Source organism: Lygodium microphyllum, chromosome 13 (assembly GCF_053477565.2).
Source record: "Lygodium microphyllum isolate KBCC chromosome 13, Lygodium_microphyllum_v1.1.10, whole genome shotgun sequence".
NCBI classification, from domain to species: Eukaryota; Viridiplantae; Streptophyta; class Polypodiopsida; order Schizaeales; family Lygodiaceae; genus Lygodium; species Lygodium microphyllum.
Window position 1 is genome coordinate 72,696,994 of NC_141147.1, and position 19,527 is coordinate 72,716,520.

At 37.1% G+C, this 19,527-nt stretch overlaps 1 pseudogene; it reads right to left on the reverse strand.

Moving 5' to 3' along the window:
- Positions 1-5,733: 5,733 nt before the first annotated feature.
- On the reverse strand, positions 5,734-19,376 carry LOC148026759 (laccase-12 pseudogene; annotated as a pseudogene).
- Between the last annotated feature and the right edge of the window lie 151 nt (positions 19,377-19,527).

The following is a 19,527-nucleotide window of genomic DNA, read 5'->3' on the forward strand; positions in this document are numbered from 1 at the left end:
GTTAAGATTAAAGAGATTAATGTTGTGCAGACTGATTCTAATGATGATTTCATACTTGTAGCTTCTTCTCTTGATACTTCATAGCTAATTGATGCTTTATCAAGGTATACTCAGTGTTGGTTCATAGATTTAGGGTGCTTTCTTTCATGTGACCCCTCATAGAGAGTGGTTTCACTCCTATCGTAGCATGACTAGATTTGTTCTTTTAGAAAATAACTTGGCATTGGAGATAGTTGGTATTAGTGATGTCAAACTGTAGTTTGATTCAAGTTGCATATTTACTCTTTATGATGTACATCATGTATCACCTCTCACAAAGAGCCTTATCTCTATGCTGGCACTTTGGATGATGCAGGTTACGTAGTTTCTTTTGATGATTCCTCATGGAAGATTACCATGGGAATCTTGTAATTGTATGTGGTACTAAGTCCAATACTCTCTACCCCTTGCCACATGTATCTCTATGGCTTCGTCGCCTTGGGCACATGTCCTTGAAACAAATGAAAATGCTTACTTATTTGCAATATCTTCAGTCCCTTGACTATAAGTACTTTGAGTCTTGTGATCATCGTTTATATGGCAAATAGACACAAAATACACATAAAAAGTCTGGTATGACATACTTGGGTAAGCCATTGGCTGTTGTTCATTTGGATGTATGTGGTCCCATGTCATGCAATTTGTTAAGTGGTGTGAAGTATTTTGTTACTTTTAGTGATGTGAAGTGACCGAAGCTTTTACTAATGTAAATTCTAATGGCAAGTCTTGATCTTCCAAAACAAATTTATACATACTTGTATCCTAGTTTTCATCGGTATTCCCTTCATCTCTTTTAGTGTCACTTTATCTCATTCTAGTAACAAGTTTGAAGAGTGTTAGATTAATGAAGTTTGGGGTTTTCTTCCTTATCTATCTTCAACTGAAACCCTTTAGGAACTTGAGTTCTTAGTTGATATTTAAAGCATTGGTGATGCAATGCTAGAGGAAGGACCTCTTAAGCCCCATACTATTTACCACAAGCTTGCTACCAGAAATAGAAAATATCAAAGCATTTATAGAACATTGGAAGTATACATATTTAGGAATTGAAATTGAACCCTTCTAGTCTCTTTGTAAAATGAATTTCATACCACATATTTCATTTCATTTAAAGAGACATAAAGCAAGGTAGATCTTATTCTTTCAAAAAGGTATACTTTTGCTAGCATATCTCTTTAGGCATTAGACTGATGAGATTTAAGGGAGATCGCCATTGGTGGTTGGCAAAAGATAGTTTTCCTATGAAGAGAGTAGGCTATTAGCTAAGTTGTAATATCAATGCTGCATCCAAATAAATAAATAGAGGAAGAATAAGGCCATAACAAAGATAAGTGGCCATGGCAAATGGTGAGGTCAAGCAGTTTTCTGTAATATCTCTACACAATAAAAGTTAGTTGGTTGGTTCGAAAGTTAGCTAGTCAATTAATAAGTTAGTAAGTTTACTAACTAAAGACTAATTAAGGTAAAAACTAACTAACATTAATTGTTAATAATTTTTATTTAATTTAAAATATTTTATTTAGAAAAATCAAGAGTCGTAAATTCGATATTTTTCTTGGATTGGCAAGGACCGTAGCCACCCTTCACGTAAATTGCAACGTGAACGAGACTTATGAGTTATATTAATCACTAGGTTAATGTGTATAGTTTGGATGGTCCAAAAATATTAGAGGATTTGCGAAATCGCGCGTGCTGTGATCGCAGTACAGAGGCAGTGGACAGCACTTCGAAACAGAGAAAAGAAGAAGGAGTGAACTGAGAGCTTTCTAATCAAGTGTCTTGGGGTTTTACCCCCCTTTTGGAGCCAATGGAACCATCAGATTTATGATCTGAGCATCAGATCACTGATCTTTCCAAGATCCCCCTCCACAAAGAGCTCTACTTCTCAACCACAAGCCCTCTTCTCTAATTCACTATAAATATGAGGCATGGGAGAGGCATAAAAAAGGCATAAGGAGACCTCGAGAGGCTGCGAGAGAGAGGTAGAGAGAAGGATACCCCTCCAAGAGATTGTGAGAAAGAGCTTGAAAGAGAGCTTGAGAGAGAGAGAGAGAGAAGAGTCACCTCGAGAGGCTGCAAGGAAATAAATTAGCTCAATTCCTTCTATCTCGATCCTCGACTTAACCATCTTCTCTTACGCTCTCCCATCTTGAATCTATTCTACCTTCTTAATCTCTTGAGTCTACCTGCGGATGATAGCCTCCAAGCGAATAATGTCGCGTGCGGATGACAATCCTGCAACCAGCAACAAGGCTTCGGGCAAAGGCATCACCGTCAATCCAACTGCTGTTCCGATCGTAAGTAATGTATTTTCAAATTGATAGATGCTTGCTTTGATTCTCGTATGAGATACGTTAGGCCCCATACTATGATGCACGAGTATAGGTCATGGGAAAGGATAAATTTCATCTCACCTACTCGGAAGATAGAGTTTGTAAAGTGCATATATCAAGGGAAGAGAATTGCACCTAGTTACATATGACTTATTTGCTAGTAGAGCTATTACACTGAAGAATTAGTCAAGCGTTAAGAATGCCATAGTCTTCAAAAGAACGACATTAAAAGATTGTGCATACAAGTGCTAGATGAAAGTATAGTCAAGGGTTACAAATAGCATAATTACTAAAAGAATATGACATTGAGAATCATGAATAGAAAGTACTAGTTTAAAGTTTAGATACTTAAAAAATACTTAGCCTAAGAGGCCAAATATTAAGAAAAACTAGATTCTAGGTCAATGCAAGGCCTATTGGAGTCTAATTACGTGAGATCATCTTGCACTTATCTTATCAAGTATTTATACGTTATGCCTATGGTATGTTTGATATATGAGGATAATTTTCTAGTTGCCTCATGACTTGATTAAGAGCTAGTACAAGAAATTGATCATAAGGATTAAAGCTAGGATGTCTTGAGATCCGTCGGATAACGATGACTTTGCCAATCCAAATCCAAGGTTGGGTTATCAAGCAAGGTAAGTGACCTATAGAACTTACATCATGAATAGTGTTTGAACCCTTAACATATGCCCTAGCCAAAGAAAGGAAGTGTTAAGATCATGTTTGCACAATATTGCTCTTAAATCCCAAGGGGAAGAGCAAATATACGATGGAAATGTTATATCATCTATTCTTGCATTGGTAGGAAAGAATGCAATTGGTTTTGTTGATTGATCGAATAACATCCTAAATGCTTTTATATTCAACTAGTTGTTAGTTGTTGTTTGGATGATTAATCCAAGTGTTTGTGATTTATGGTAAATGCATGGCAAGGGTCTGTGATGACAAGTCGCCATGGGATTAAAGGAATGTTTTCTAGGAAAATGATATTAGGCTGAATGCCTTGTTTGTGCTTGATTCTTAAAGGATTTAATTAAGGAAGGATATATTGTACAGGTGGATCACCTCCACGGTCGCACCGCGTATTAACCCGAGAGGGAACTGCTTGATTCATGGGCCGAAGGTCGAGTGGTGAAAAGGCCAACCACGGGAATGACGTTTCGCTCCTAGACAGCTTGCGGGTCAGTTGGAGCTCTGGACACCCCTTGCTAGGTCTAGAATGGAGTTGAAGACCTCCGTGGCCCCCAACATCTGGGCATGTTGGGAGATCCTATTCTAGATAAAGGATTGAGTTTGTGGTGCCATGTGAATTGGACGAGTTACTTCTGCAGGGCAGAAGGGATACTTCTGTTGGACAGAAGCGAAACATAATTTCTCCTGTATGGGCGGGAGACAAAGATTAACTTGAAGATAAGTTAAGGAACTTGTTTGATCTTGTTTGTCAATAGATTGCTTTACTCTGTTTTCGTGTCTGTGCTATAAGTTATGCGAACGAACCCTGTTCCCTAAAAGGCTTAATTAATGAAGCTGGCTTTAAGTGTCACACATAAATGTGGTAGGACCTAATTAGAAAACTAAAGCTATTAAGGGAAGCGGGGGGGCGGAACCCCCAACGGGTCTGTCCTACGGCAGGGTGGTCTCAGAGAACTGGGAGGCTTCTCACAAGGTTTACCGTCTTTGACCTTAGAAATTGTTAGGATAGAACCTCGATTCATGCCGTTTTAGGGGACCGAAATGGGGCTATGCCCTATGGGCAGAGAGGTTGAGCAACGCATCCCTCTCGTTTCCCATTCTCTTTGAACCAAGTGCGGCATGGATTTGCTTCGGATTGGGTATCTCTGCATAAAGTAGAATGTCCAAAACCCGATGCTAGAATGCTAACAAGAGACCTTGACAACTAGGAACCCAAATTTTAGGTCGATCCTAGTGGGTTTGGTCGTGAACATTCCGTTGCGAGGCGGATTCGGGAAACCCTAGGCGACAAAACTCAGAATATTCCTTGGGAGTGCCGGGCAGTGACGCTTAGATTTGTTTCTCGATAGACCGCTAAAAGAGTGCCTAGAAAGCCGATGGGCGGGCACCTCACATTTTCATATATGTTGTATATTCCTTACGTTAAGAGAAAAGTATTATCAGTAACCTTCATAACTCATCTTGGCCATCAAGTGAGGTTCACCAACACAAATGCGAAAATCCTCGACGGTATTCATAAAGCTATTGGAAAAGGAGAAAGAAGGAACAACCTGCATGGGCTAGGTTCTCTTGCAGCCACCATGAAAGGGTGAGTAGGAGTGAGAGAGAAGAGCATAAGTGGAAGAAAGTGCAAGAGCTATGGAGGTTTGAACAAGAGAGCAAGACTGGTGTGTGGAAACTTCCAACAGTCACAATGTGTGACCTACATTCCCTTTATTATTGTATCATTAAAAAAAAATAAGAAATAAAGATGAGAGTGATGAGTTGTCATAACATTTAAAAAGATTTAATTGCCACATAATCTAAGCTTTACCAAAAAGTAAGGTCAAGGCTCAAATGTTTTTTGGTTTCAAGTGCAATCAAGGAAATGTTCTCAAAGTGACATGTGCTCCAAAGTATATATGTAAAATAAGTTCATATCATAATGCATGTGTCTTGTGAATCCAAAAGTTAGCTTTTTTCAAATAAGAAACTAACTGTGGAAACAATAAAACATGTATTATATGCCACAAAACCCAATATAAGAATACCTTAAGCCTAAAGTTTAGAGTCAATTGCAACATTATATGTTAGTTTGAGTGCGTAGTTCAGTAAAGTCCTTCCAAACTACTACTAAGGTAGTTATCTACTTTAGCATGCAACCATTAATCACATATCATTGTGAAAGATAAGTTTCTAATTAAGACCTTAAAAAGGTTCTGTGATGATACACGAACAGGGAACCATGAGAAGCACCATCCGATCGCTATTATAAATTGACCTCAAAGCTCATTGACTCTATCTCTTCAATCTCTATACCAATTGGCCTTAAATTGACATTTCTAAGGATATAAAAACATCCCACAAAGAGAAATATCAACCCAAATAATCTCATGTAGATACGATTGTTGCCATTATGTCCAATGAGGATCACGAATGAGCCTCCTTACAAATTGTCTTCAAGTGGAAAATTCCTCACTATGTGAGACTAGATGAAAACAATACAAGGTTCTTGTGTCCCTTTAGTTACAAATGAGATTATTCGTGTACCAAAAAAATCTATGGAGCTCGCGAAATCCAAAATTCAAGTGGCCCTGGTAAGTGTGCACACTGCACCTTCTCTTTACATCATGTTAGCAAAAGAATGGCTTTTAATCTTGGTGGAGATTTATTCATGAACTATTTAGCAAGAAGGTAGATCAAGTGGCGGGGGTTCAAGAGTTTGCTGAGGACCAACACCATTGTTGACTAGGAATGCTGTTTCTAAACCCCAGCTTGTGTGCACCTCCAAATGGCAATGCATGAAGCATATACCTGATCCTCATAACATGAATGTATTAGAGTTCTTTGTTTTTTCAAAATCTACCAACTTCATAAAATTAGATCATGTATATGAATGCATATGGACTTTTACAATCCATGAATATGTATGTCTTGCTATTAGCAACAATATATTGATAAGTTTAAAGTGCTTTCAAAAACATGTGAAGGCTTTTTTTACATTTCCACTTGTTCTCATGAGTTTTGTGCATCTCCAATTTTAGCTATAAGACCGGTTCTATTTTCTCTTTACCCATTTTAACTATACTAAAACAATAAATATTTACCTGGATTATCGGCTAGGAAGCGTATTGCTACCCATCCTCCCTTTGGAACATTGACGGTGTTGTGCTCTGGAGGGTCCACCAAGTTGAAATTTTGGGGATCTAATGTGCCATTGTAGTTGCCTATGCCCTTACTCTCAAAATTTTGGTTGAATATGTTCATATTTTTTTCCTTTCATTATTAAAGCGTATCCTTCTAATTCCACGCATTGATAATAACTAGTTGTATACCTAACTAGGAAAACTAATGTGATCAACATTCAGGTTATATAAGAAAACTAGCAAGAAAACAACTAGTGGAGATTTTTCTATAGTTACAAATATAAGATATCAAAGGGAGAATGGTGATAGTGGATTGGAACAAAAGAGTCCTTCAGGCATTATATCTTAAGGAATGGTTGCAACTACGAATTAAGGATACGGTGTAGATGTAACTTAAAGCTATCCAAAGATGTGACAATGCTATAATGTGGAATGCATGTTCAAAGCTTGTGCTTTTACTTTGGATTTGGATTAGGATAGTGAATGACTTACTACAATTGAAACAATTGATTGCATAAAACAAGCAAAGATATCACACAAGTGCAAGAATCCATTTGAAGTTGTGGGTGTTCTCAAATCTAGATTTGATCAACCATTTTTTAGGATAACACATACTTAGTGGACAAACTTGGTTTATGGCCTTCATATATCTGCATTGGTGGTTATTGAAATGCAAGTCAACAAGTTTGAACAAAGATACACATGATATTTAGACCATAGATGTATTAAGAAAATGGGGAGACTTGAAAGGGAATATTCTTAACAGTGATTTGTTTAGGGTACGATAATCAGTGCACATCCTATAGGTATTATTTTTCTTCTTAACTAATAGGACAGGTGCACCAAAAGGAGAACTGCTGGGCCTAATAACTTCTCAGGTTAACAGTTCTTTGACTTGTGCTTGAATTTCTTTCTATTCAATTTGATTGTGTCTATAAGATGCTTCACATGCTGGTTGAGAACCTGGGATTAAATCTATTTTATGATCTTCGGGATGTGGAGGTGGTAAATTAGGGGGTAAATCAGCAACGAAACAATCTTTAAATCGTGAGAGAAATTGTGTGTGACTAGGATGCATCTGATTTTCCTTAGTTTCAATTTCATTTACCCATAGTAAGTATGATTTGCTACCTTTTCTCAATGCATGTTTAGCCTGTGTGTGACTAAGAAATGGAAAATTATCAAAGGTGTGCGTTCCATGTAATATGATTTGTTTTCCGTTAGAATGAATTTTTGTTGAATGTGTGGAATAATCTATGTCGGGATTATATTTGTGACACCAAGGCATTCCTAAAATAATATCACTAGCTTGCAAAGGTACAACCAAGAAATTTCTGCACTCAACATAATCACCAATTTTAATTTCTAAATCATGAAACAAGAAATTTCTGCACTCAACATAATCACCAATTTTAATTTCTAAATCATGAACTTCTTGTGTATCATTGTATCTAGTGCCTAAGAATGCAACTTTTATGTGATAATGAGTTGGAAGTTGGAACAATATGTAAATTCAAATCTTTTACCAACTTTACAGAAATAAAATCATGTGTGCTCCCATCATCATGCAAAACAATCTTTTCGTGACCATGCACAAGACATTTCATTATTAATAATGAATGAGGATTTGGCATACCTGGTAAAGTATTTGAAGCATTGTCGATATCATCATCATCTTCAGTGAAATCTTGTATATCTTCATGGTCTTCATCTTCCGTCGCTCCTAAGTAGTTGATGTGAACGACTGGCTTCTTGGATTGACAGCTCACTACTAAGTGTCTAGGTTGATGGCACTTGTAGCAAACTATAGACTTTGCTTTGGAAACGTTATTGGTAAGGGCCAGCAATTTAGGTATGTTGGATTTGGTTGGAGAGATGGCTGAGGGTTTGAGTTTGTGTTTGATGGTAAAGGAGGAGGTCAAGTCTAGGCTTTACAGAAAAGAAGAAGGAACAAAGCAAATTTGATTGAATATTTGAAAGTTAGAATTGAATTACTTTGTACGAAAGTTACCGTTAGTTGGAAATTGTTGCGGTCACTTTTCTCGTCCATGAATTTTGTCTTTAACATCATGGGCCAAAGAAATTTCATCCTCCAAAGTCTTTGGCTTGAACATGTTCACTTCCGTATAGAAGTGACCAAGCAAACCAGACATATACTTGTGCTTGTGGATCACCTCACAAACATCTTCAAGCATTCAAAGTTGTAGTAAGACACTCCAGAAACTCTTAGTGTACTACAGTATGGATTCATGATCTCTTTGTTGCAAAAGATCCCACTATTTGATTGATTTTTCATGGAATTGAGGTGGAAGAAAATTTTGCAAAATTTTCTTTTGAAAGGCCTCCCAAGTAGTAGGACAATCAATACTCTTGCAGACAATAGTCCACCATAACGATGCTTTGTCCACTAGATGGTTAGTGACACATTTGAGTTTATCTTTTTCAGCATATTGCTATTTATGGAAATAATCATCAAATTGATTTATAAAAGCAAGAATAGTTTTTATGTCACGTTGCCCATTAAAAGTACGTAATTTGAAATTTCTTTTACTTATCATGGCCTCTTTCCTGAGAGACTATGCTTTGAGTGTCGCATCAATCGTATGTCGAATAACATCTTCCGGTTGCGCTCCATCTTGATCAACAGTGGATTGTTGAAGTGTAACTAGTTGTGCTTGCAAAGTTTGACGTGCTCTTTGTTCCTCTTAAAGTTGCATCATAATTAGGTCCAATTTATGCTCCATAGTTGGTTCCAATAAATCACCTGCGGGGCCATAAAAGCTTCCATGTTTTGATCAGACATCTTGCAAAATCTCAAACAATCTCACACACTTGAAATCTCGTTAGAAGGATGAGCATAGCTCAAATTTAGGTTTACAAGGCTTGCTTTTTAAAAAAAAATATGACTTTTTGCAATCTTACTTCTTTTGCGGGTATGGTAATTGATGACGGTCTTCTTCCAAGCAAGAAATAGTGTGCGGATGTTAGTTTACTTGCTAGGAATCAACTTTGTCAAGGTGCAAGTGTGAACAGAGGCTTGTTGAAGTTTTTTCTTGGGATTGATTCGGGAAAGATCTCACTGTGAACAATTGCTAAGCAGGAGATTTAAGCATGAAAGTTTTAAGCCTTAATAAATCTTAAAAACCTTAAGCTTTATAAAAGCTTAGTGACTTTTTAAAAAAATCGACAAGACGACGACACATTCTGGGCAGATTTAGCAACGATCAGTACATGTTGTCGTTGCAATCGTTGGAATTGAGAAGGGTTAAGCTTTTCTTAAGCTTTGTAAAGCTTAAAAGTTCAAATTTAATGAAGTTTTCTCCTTTTTTTTCTCTGAAATAAAAACGTCTTCCAAAGGATCTTGGGAAGTGGTCCTTCATCGCCTGGAAGTGGTCCTTCCTGATCTCACAGCATAGCAGATAGTTCTTCACCATGAGGAGCACGCTAGTATTGATAGTTCGTCGCGAGACTACCCGTAGAGCTCGTTCGTTCCATGAGCTTCGCCTTCGCACGAGATGGTAAGTGATTGGAAGCCCTTGATCTGAGCTTCGCTTTGATACCACAGATACACAAATCGGATGTTGTATGCACGCGTAGTGAACGTCGGAAAGTCCCCAAGAACAAAGAACTCTACTAAAACTCATAAAGTAAAAAGAAGGTTTTGCATGACATGAGGCAAAAAGACAAATTGGGTACAATCTCCCCCCATGCTTTGTGTGGGAGCTCCACAAGGCATGTATTTATAAATGTATTAATCTCCAAGCTCAAAAATCGCCCAACTTACAATTAGCATGCTTTGGCTTTTGTATTTGGTTTTACCCAAATAAAGAATAAAGTGGTTGGGCATCCAAAAAGTTGGGTTGTGCCCAACTACAATGTCCAATAATGAAACATTTAAATTGAGCACCTATGTTCATACAAAATAATAGATATTTATTAAGTTCTTTAATAAATAAGTGTACCTAAATAAATATTAGCACTGCACCTTTAATGATAAGGCGTGCGTCCATCAGAAATGATAATTTCTTCTAGGTAATCTGAATGCACGCCATCACCTAGTGCTTCTCCAACACCACCGCTGCCTGCTCTACACATCAACTGAAGCATTCACAATTAAGAAAAAATAATAAAATTAAACTGAAAAAAGCAAATACCTAGCAATCTTTAGCTACAAAATAAATAAATAGGTTTGAACTTTGTCCTAACCTTAATTTAATATGAGTGCACTCTAAACTCATAAATGTCTATTAATTTAAATATGTAATTTGCAGAATCACACATTGTGGAATCACCCATGTGCAGACTAAATTAATTTGATGCCCAAAAAGGACAGGCATCCCCGTCAACTTGTCGCAACAAGGAATCCACCTTGTGTACGAACCTCATTAAAAAAAATTAGTTTTATGGAATCCACCACAAAACCTCGTGGAGTCCACTATGGTCTCACAGAATCCACCGTGGAATATGCCTCATGGCATCAATATTAGTTAGGATAGTCACAAGGGTTGGAAAAACCTTCTTCACAGACTTCAGAAGGATGGCAATGGCATCTTCATTATGAATGGGTGCTTGAATGGAGGCAAGATGTGCCATTAGCCCCTTCATATGTGAAATAAACTTGCTTAGATCTTCTCCCTATTTGTACTCCAAGCTAAAAAACTCAATCTTGAGAAATATCTTGGAGTTCTTCCTTGCAGCACCGTAGAGCGTTTCAAGCTCATCCCACTTCTCCTTGGTAGTGGAGAGTTGGTCAATATGATGAATTAAAGATTCATCTAAATTAAGCATGTTAATGGCCTAAGCCCTTTTATCATCTTCTACATCAAGGGGATTGGATGGGTCAATAACTTTGGTTCCTTTTATGAAGGGCCAGTAGCCTCTTTCCATCATTTTGTATTTTACCAGGACTTGCCAAGGATGGAAATCTTTTCCATTGAGCTTGTGAAATTGAGGCCTTACATTTGCATAGGCCATGGCCATTATAGAAAGGTCTTACCTATTTCCTTAAGCAATGGTAGTATCTAGTCCTTTACAACTGGCCAAGTACAACCGAATAATAGAAGTGATAGCTAGCTTTCAAAGTTGTAGAGTTGAAAACGGTTGGAAATCATATATATACAATATCTCAAGATAGGATTTAGGGGGTCATGTTCTTCGAACAACTCTTGATTAAAGATTTATTGTTTTCCTAGGTTTCAAGGAGGTGCACTTTGACTAGACTTTAGGCGCTTCTTGATAATGTGGCCTAGAGGAGTTCTTGGTGGAGCACGACTTATCAATAAAATCTATGCTCTGGCATGAATCAGAGGAGAGTACAATAACACTCATATTTCTGATGTACCAGCAACAAACTAATATTGGGATATGGTCTATGTGTTTATAGTTGTACACATAGCCTTACAACCAAGCAAGCACAGGTTAATGACATAAAGCACTCGATGGATTTAATTTTTATTCCAATTAAAACACCAGATTGAGTCAATATCTAGCTAGCAACATGATTGTAAAATGCAACGTTAGTGCTTACAAGCACTCATCTCAAAGTTTTATGCCACTTGAGATGTGAAATGTGGATTGTTTGATGAACTAAGGAGGTCCACTGTGGGTAAGAGACTTTGAATAAGAGTTTTCAAATCTTCAACTAGCTTTGGAGAAGATCAATCAGTGATTAGAATCACTGTTAGTGCTTAGAAATTGAAAATTTTGAAGAATGGAAAAGATTGAAGCTTTCTGGCTATGACTAACAGAAGATAGGCAACTAGGGTTTGCCTTTATGTGACCAATAGAGATGGAATTTGTTAAATCCTTTTAGGGTTAGGAAGCCCACTTGGGCGCTATCATTGCCCCAAGATGCGTGCCATGATTGCGCCTTTTATATGTCGTGCCAACGAGCTAAACAAGAGGTTGTAAAATTTGTGCCACCAGATTTACGATTTCTGCAATGCTGCCCTCCATGACGCATTATGTTTCCCTCTGATGTGCCACACCAGGTAACCTTGTGTTGGAGAATAAGTCTTTAGTAGATGTCAAGAGCTAAAATGCTCTCCTTTGTCTTCTCCAGGCCCTCCAAAGTCAGGGGGTCAAGGTTGGCTATGGAGGTAAGAAGAAAAAGATGAAGATGATTGAAAATCACGTGCACTTAGTGAAGCTGAGGATAGAGGAAGCTGAAAGGATTAGAGGAGGCTCTAATGCCATGTGGAAAATCAGATTTTGTAGCAAGAAGAATGTGCACAAGAGGGAGAAGAGAGCTTAAAGTACAAGAACAAAATCTTGCTTACTAAGTTTCTTAGAGTACAACTTGGGTACACACTCTCTCTCACTTGATAGTGACCCATAGGCTATTTATATAGCCTCTGCCAAGCTAGGGTTAGGGTTTCCCTTGTCCCTTAAGGCCATTCACATCCATCTACCCTCATAGACCCTTGCTTAGGGTGAGTTCCCATGCCTATATTCTAACAACATACACACACACACACTCTCTCTCTCTCTCTTCATATCCTTCTTACTCTCACTCTCTTACCATGTCACTTCCTCACACACACACACTCTCTCTCTCTCTCTCTCTCTCTCTCTCTCTCACACACACACACACACTCTCTCTCTCTCTCTCTCTCTCTCTCTCTCTCACACACACACACACACACACACACACACACACACACACACACACTCTCTCTCTCTCTCTCTCTCTCTCTCTCTCTCTCTCTCTCTCTCTCTCTCTCTCTCTCTCTCTCTCTCTCTCTAGTTGAGAAATCAAGTTCAAGAGCACAAGATTGAGGATGTAAGTTTGAGAACACAATTCAAGTTTGAGATTGCAAACATGATACATTAGTGGTATATACATAATTTTTTTTCAAAATAATTTGTGAGATTAAATCAAATAAATAGTGAAATAAGATCTATATTTTCCTTACTATAATTCATGAGAATAAATCAAATAAAGAGAAATAGACATCATATTACAGATTTTGGGATTTTCCAAGTCCCATTTTAAATAATGGCTTATTTCGATGAATAAGAATGTGAGATCACACATCTTGAGAGTTCATGTGATGAAGTGTAAGGTATTTAGCTACTAGGAGATTTTTTATTTCACTCTATCTTTTATATTGTACTACAAAATGTGATGTTATATGGTGGTAGAAACATCAAGGAGGCTTAGCTAGGATATACTTAAGAAAATTTCAAGTTTTATGTAACAATATATAAGATTTATTGAAGCATAAAGAGAACTAGCACACAAATAAAGATATGTTTTTATGGCCAAATTTTATGATGCTACGGATTTTAAGAGAAAGGAAGTAAATGCAATATTACAATCTACCGTGAGTTTTCTATGCAATCATGATATTATTTCAATTTACATAATTTTACATAAACTAAAATCTTAAAAAGAGGTGCTACTAACTAGACATTTAACAACTTGTTTTAATGATCCCACTGGACAAGCTTTGATGTGATGATTCTTTTTGTTGTGTAAAGAAACACACACACGTTAAATAATCTACTTTTTTATTCAAGTTCTATGTATGTAGATGCATAAATAAATATCTTTATGTTGAAAAGTTCCATCTAAAATGTAGATTATATACCAAGACAAAAGTTTATATTTTTTTGAGATTAAAGATATAGCCTTTGACCAAGTGTTTCTTTTTCAAAAAATGCATACATAAAATTTATTGTAAGTAAACATTATCTGTTTGATAAGATAGATAGGAAGCTAAATGAAGTTAGTTAAGCCTTAGCTATTGGTTGAGATAGGAAGCACAAAATTGGATTTAGCCCAATAAGAAATTCCAACATAGAACTAAGGCTACTAAAGACATTAAAAAGAAACAAAGTGGCATATCTTAATAATATTGATGGTGTATAAAAACACAAAGATAACTATACAAGATAGTTTTAATTAATAATAAACATATAGTTACTAACTACAAAATTTATTATAAAAGTTTTTAAGATCGATACACATTTGTTATGGGTGTCAAAGTCATGTCCATATAGAATCACTACTTTGTTATATCATTTATAGGAGAAATATAACTTTTGTAGATTTTGTATAAAATATTTAGCTCCATTGCCATCTATAAAATGTTTATGATATCCTAATTGATGAGCAGGTTGCATTGCTTCCATATATTTCAAAGTAGAGGCCAAACAAGTCTGCTTGAGTTGTGATAATTGCAAGATATTCAATGTAAGAGATGGATGACTTGAGGCATTTGATGAGCATATTTGTATCATAGATACTCTCTTTAAGCAAGAAGTGATTGAAGGTCAAATATATCTTCTTTCTTTATCATTGATGATCTTGTGTTGCATTGATGATGAAGATGAAATATCATCATTCTCTATTTTATTCCATTCATCAATAACAACCTTGAATTGTTCATACAATTCAAGTCATATTAAACTGCCTCCTCTCCATAATGATCAAACTTCATGACTTCACATGCATCATGGGATTTTGTTAAGTGAAGCATGTATAATAGAAGTACTCCTTTTCTGACAAGTAGAGGAGACCCTTCGAGTGATCGCATGTAATGTGTATCCCAAGAATATGTGAGACTTGTCCCATGTCCTTCATCTCAAAGCTCTTCTTGAGCTAAACTTTCAAGGCATCCAACTCCTAGTAATCAACATATCATCCACATAGAAGATGAAAATCATAAGGCTACCATCATGAGCCTTATTCTAAATGAACACTGGTCTATATCACTGCGAGATTATCCCTTTGAATGCATAAAGGCATCAAACTTGTGATGCCATCTCCTTTAGTAATAAGGCACCACGCCTTTAGTGATAAGGTGCGCACCCATCAAAAATAGTAATTTTTCTAGGCAGGAATTCTTTGGGGTGGCTCAATGTGCATGGAGCCTGTATTTTTTACATGTTACTGTTCATGAACTAAAAGCATGGATAACTTAATTATACTTATAGGATGCTGACAAGGTAGCCTTCAAGAAGACACTTAGGGAACAATTTTACATTGAGGACACCAGTTTGATTACGCGCAAGACTTTTTAGGAGTGGGTTTTACAACCCAATAAGGGGTCTTGTGGCTATAGAATTGTTAAGAGAATTTGAAAGTCAATTTGAGCACTTGGATCTTGCAGAATAGCAAGCTCTTGCAAGTCAAAAAATTGAATTATTTCTACAGGCAGCTGATCCTGAGCTTCAAGAGAAGCTTGATGATTTGCTGGAGGATTAGACTACAGAGACAGGTTTGAAAACAGAGTGAAGACATGTCAAGGAAGTTGTTACTGCACTTGTGAAGAAGCATAGAAGAAGAGAAAGATTGCATGTCTCTAGCTTGTCCACTGTTATGGGAAAGACAATTGATGTATCCAGTAAGCCACCTACTTCTATGGCTAACCCTATGGCTGTACATGCTATTGTTCCCTCTGTTAGGGAAGATGTCTTAGATGAATTGGTCAAAGGCATTCAGGATCTTCAATTGAAGGTTGCAAAATTGGATGAAAAAGGACAAGAGGAAAGGGGACGAACAACAGCCCCTAAGCTAGGAAAAAGATGTATGTGGTGTGACAATTTGCATCATGAGAGAAAGGATTGTGCTGCCTATCAGGAGGCCTTGGCATGACAGCTCATCTTTTGGAAAGATGGCAAGGTCCATGCATAAGAAATGGGATTTCCTCTTGCTTTGAATTTTGGAAAGGGAGGCATGCAGAAGTTGTTGGAAGACTTGGCTGTTTGAAATGCTTATGTGGTGGTACATGCTTCTACTTTTGGTCTACAGTTGGATAGAATGCATGGCCAAGTGATGGTTGGTCCAAAGGCTAAAATATGGACACATGCTTTACATTCAGCTGAAAAGAGAAAGGTTACTGATTGTGAAATGCCTCATACAGGGCAAGACATTCCTGACATAACTGGTTGGGAATCACCGGTAGATGCATATTCAGTGTATGCATATTTAGCAAAGGTACAAAACACAGATGTACTTGTGGAAGAAAAACAAAAAAGAGATGAAGATATTGCAGGGACATCTAAAAGAATGACAAGAAGAAGTGTGGATTAGCCTAAAGATGCAAATCAGCCACCTCCCGAGCATGTTATGGAAGAGGTCAGTCACGAGCAAATACAAGATAACAAACAAGAGGGCAAAAAGAAGGGCAACTAGCTAGGATTTAAGTTGCAGTCTAACATTGAGACAACCACAGATCTTAAGAAGGCTCTTAAAGAACGGATCTTAAAAAGTTAGGTAGAATACACCTTGGGAGAGGTGCTTGGCATTGCCAAGCAAGAATTTCATGATGAGATCATTGACATAATTAAGAGGAAGCATCATTTTCTTGGTGATACCACTAGTGCATTGTTGCAATTTGAAGAGAAAACTAGTTTGTTGGGTATTCAAGCTGAATGTGAGAATGAAGTAAGTATTGGATTATCTATGCATGATGCTACTAATCAGTGGACAGCATGTGGAAAAGAGAAGAAAGTGGCTGAAAATGCATTGTCTTGTAGCAATATGCATAGTGGAGTAAGGTAGATGCAACAATATGGGGAAGAGACTCTAGGACTTATTCCTCGAAGTCACTACACAATAAATTATTGGGCTAGGGCTACCATTGAAACGGTATTGAAAATAGGAGAACGTGAAACTCCTTGTGTTGCTTTACTTGACCATGGGTCCAAGATAAATGTCATTGGGCATGGATTGTAGAAAATGGTGCATGGCTTGTAGACACTGATCATGGTTGGCGTATGAGGACCGCAAATAATTCTTCAGGAGAGCTTTATGCTGCATGTCCTAATGTAAAAGTGATAATTGGTGATTACATGAAGAGAAACACTTTCCTCATATGCAATAAAGATGAGAGTGATGAGTTGTCATAACATTTAAAAAGATTTCATTGCCACATAATCTAAGCTCTATCAAAACGCAAGGTCAACGCTCAAATGTTTCTTGGTTTCAAGTGCAATCAAGGAAATGTTCTCAAAATGATATGTGCTCCAAAGTATATATGTAAAATAAGTTCATATCATAATGCTTATGTCTTGTGAATCAACAAGTTAGCTTTTGTCAAATACGAAACTAGCTATGGAAACAATAAAACATGTATTATATCCCACAAAACCAATATAAGAAGACATTAAGCCTAAATTTTAGAGTCAATTGCAACATTATATGTTAGTTTGAGTGCGTAGTTTAGTAAATTCCTTCCAAACTACTAGTAAGGTAGTTATCTACTTTAGCATGCAACCATTAAGCACATATCATTGTGAAAGATAAGTTTCTAATTAAGACCTTAAAAAGGTTCTGTGATGATACACGAACAGGGTGAACCATGAGAGGCACCATCCGATCGCTATTATAAATTGACCTCAAAGCTCATTGACTCTATCTCTTCAATCTCTATACCAATTGGCCTTAAATTGAAATTTCTAGGGATAGGAAAACATCCCACAAAGAGAAATATCAACCCAAATAATCTCATGTAGATACGATTGTTGCCATCATGTCCCACGAGGATCACGAATGAGCCTCCTTACAAATTGTCTTCAAGTGGAAAATTCCTCACTATGTGACACTACATGAAAAAAACATAAGGTTCTTGTGTACTCCCTTTAGTTACAAATGAGATTATTTGTGTACCAAAAAAATTTGTGGAGCTCGCGAAAGCCAAAATTCAAGTGGCCATCATGGTAAGTGTGCACACCGCACCTTCTCTTTACATCATGTTAGCAAAAGAATGGCTTTTAATCTTGATGGAGATTTATTCATGACTTGTTTAGTAAGAAGGTAGGTCAAGTGGCGGGGGTTCAAGAGTTTGCTGAGGACCAACACCATTGTTGACTAGGAATGTTGTTTCTAAACCCTAGCTTGTGTGCACCTCCAAATGGCAATGCATGAAGCATACACCTGATCCTCATAACATGAATGTATTATAGTTCTTTGTTTTTTCAAAATTTACCAACTTCATAAAATTAGATAATGTATATGAATGCATATGGACTTTTACAATCCATGAATATGTATGTCTTGCTATGAGCACCAATACTAATAAGTTCAAAGTGCTTTCAAAAACATGTGAAAGCCTCTTTATATTTCTACATTTTTTAAAGAGTTTTGTGCATCTCCAATTTTAGCTATATGATCGATTCTATTTTCTCTTTACCCCCTTTAACTATACTAAAATAATGAATTTTTACTTGGATTATCGGCTAGAAAGTGTATTGCTACCCAGCCTCCCTTTGGAACATTGACTGTGTTGTGCTCTAGAGGGTCCACCAAGTTGAAAATTTGGGGATCTAATGTGCCATTGTAGTTGCCTATGCCCTTACCCACAATGAAGAAATTGAAACCATGGAGATGGATGGGGTGACTCTTGGCTCGAGTAAGTTACTCATGAACATATGTGTGCATCACGTGGGTTTAAAATAAGGTATTTTTAAAATCCTATTTTTATACGTATTTTACATACATAAGGGTGTAATTTATAGGGGTTATTTACAGATTGAATAGAAAAGAGTTATATTTTATTTAGAAAAAAATCACAAATAAGGATATTTATAAATAAGCCTTGAACGCATGTGATGCAGAGATATATATATCTTAACTTCCCCGAGACTCTCAGGCCCCCAAGGATGTTGGTACCTTCCAAAACAAGTTACACACTAGAGTTGAAAGAAAGGCAGCTAACTCTTGTCCCTCTCAAAGGGGCTACATTCCTAGGTTGAGTCCCGGTAAAGTTGAATTGTATAGTAGGATTGTCTGGGAAGTCAGTGATGAAGATGCCATTAAGGTTCTTCCTTAAGAAGTAGGTTTGAAGTAGAGCGGTATTGGGAAGGTTAAATGAGATGTTGTTTACGGCTGTTGAGAACTTGCCACCAAATGGACCTTGACATTGCTTATTATGTGAGCATGGTTTTCTTGCTAGTCCAACCGTGAAGAATAAGTGGCGGTCCAGAGTTTGGGGCACTTTAGCTGGGTATTTGTGTGAGTTGAGGCTTCCAAGGCTACTACTAAAATTGTTAGCTATGTGGTGTCATTGTAAGGTGGAAGGGTTGGCATTAGTGGTTGTTGTTGCATGTTGGTATTGGATCCTGAGAAAAACCCCTTATATTCCAAAACTCTAGTCACGGTACTATTGTCAAAAGGAACTATGGGGCCTGCTGAGTCATAGGACCTAGCTGCAATGAAGTACTTGATAGACATCGAAAACATTATCTATGGGTGAGCATAAACATCAAAACCAAGACTCAAAATAAGCTCTCTAAAGATTAACTAATATACTAGTCTTAAAAATATTTGTTACATGTGAGCACATAAAATCAATACTTGTGTAACTAGTAATTTAAATGGAGTT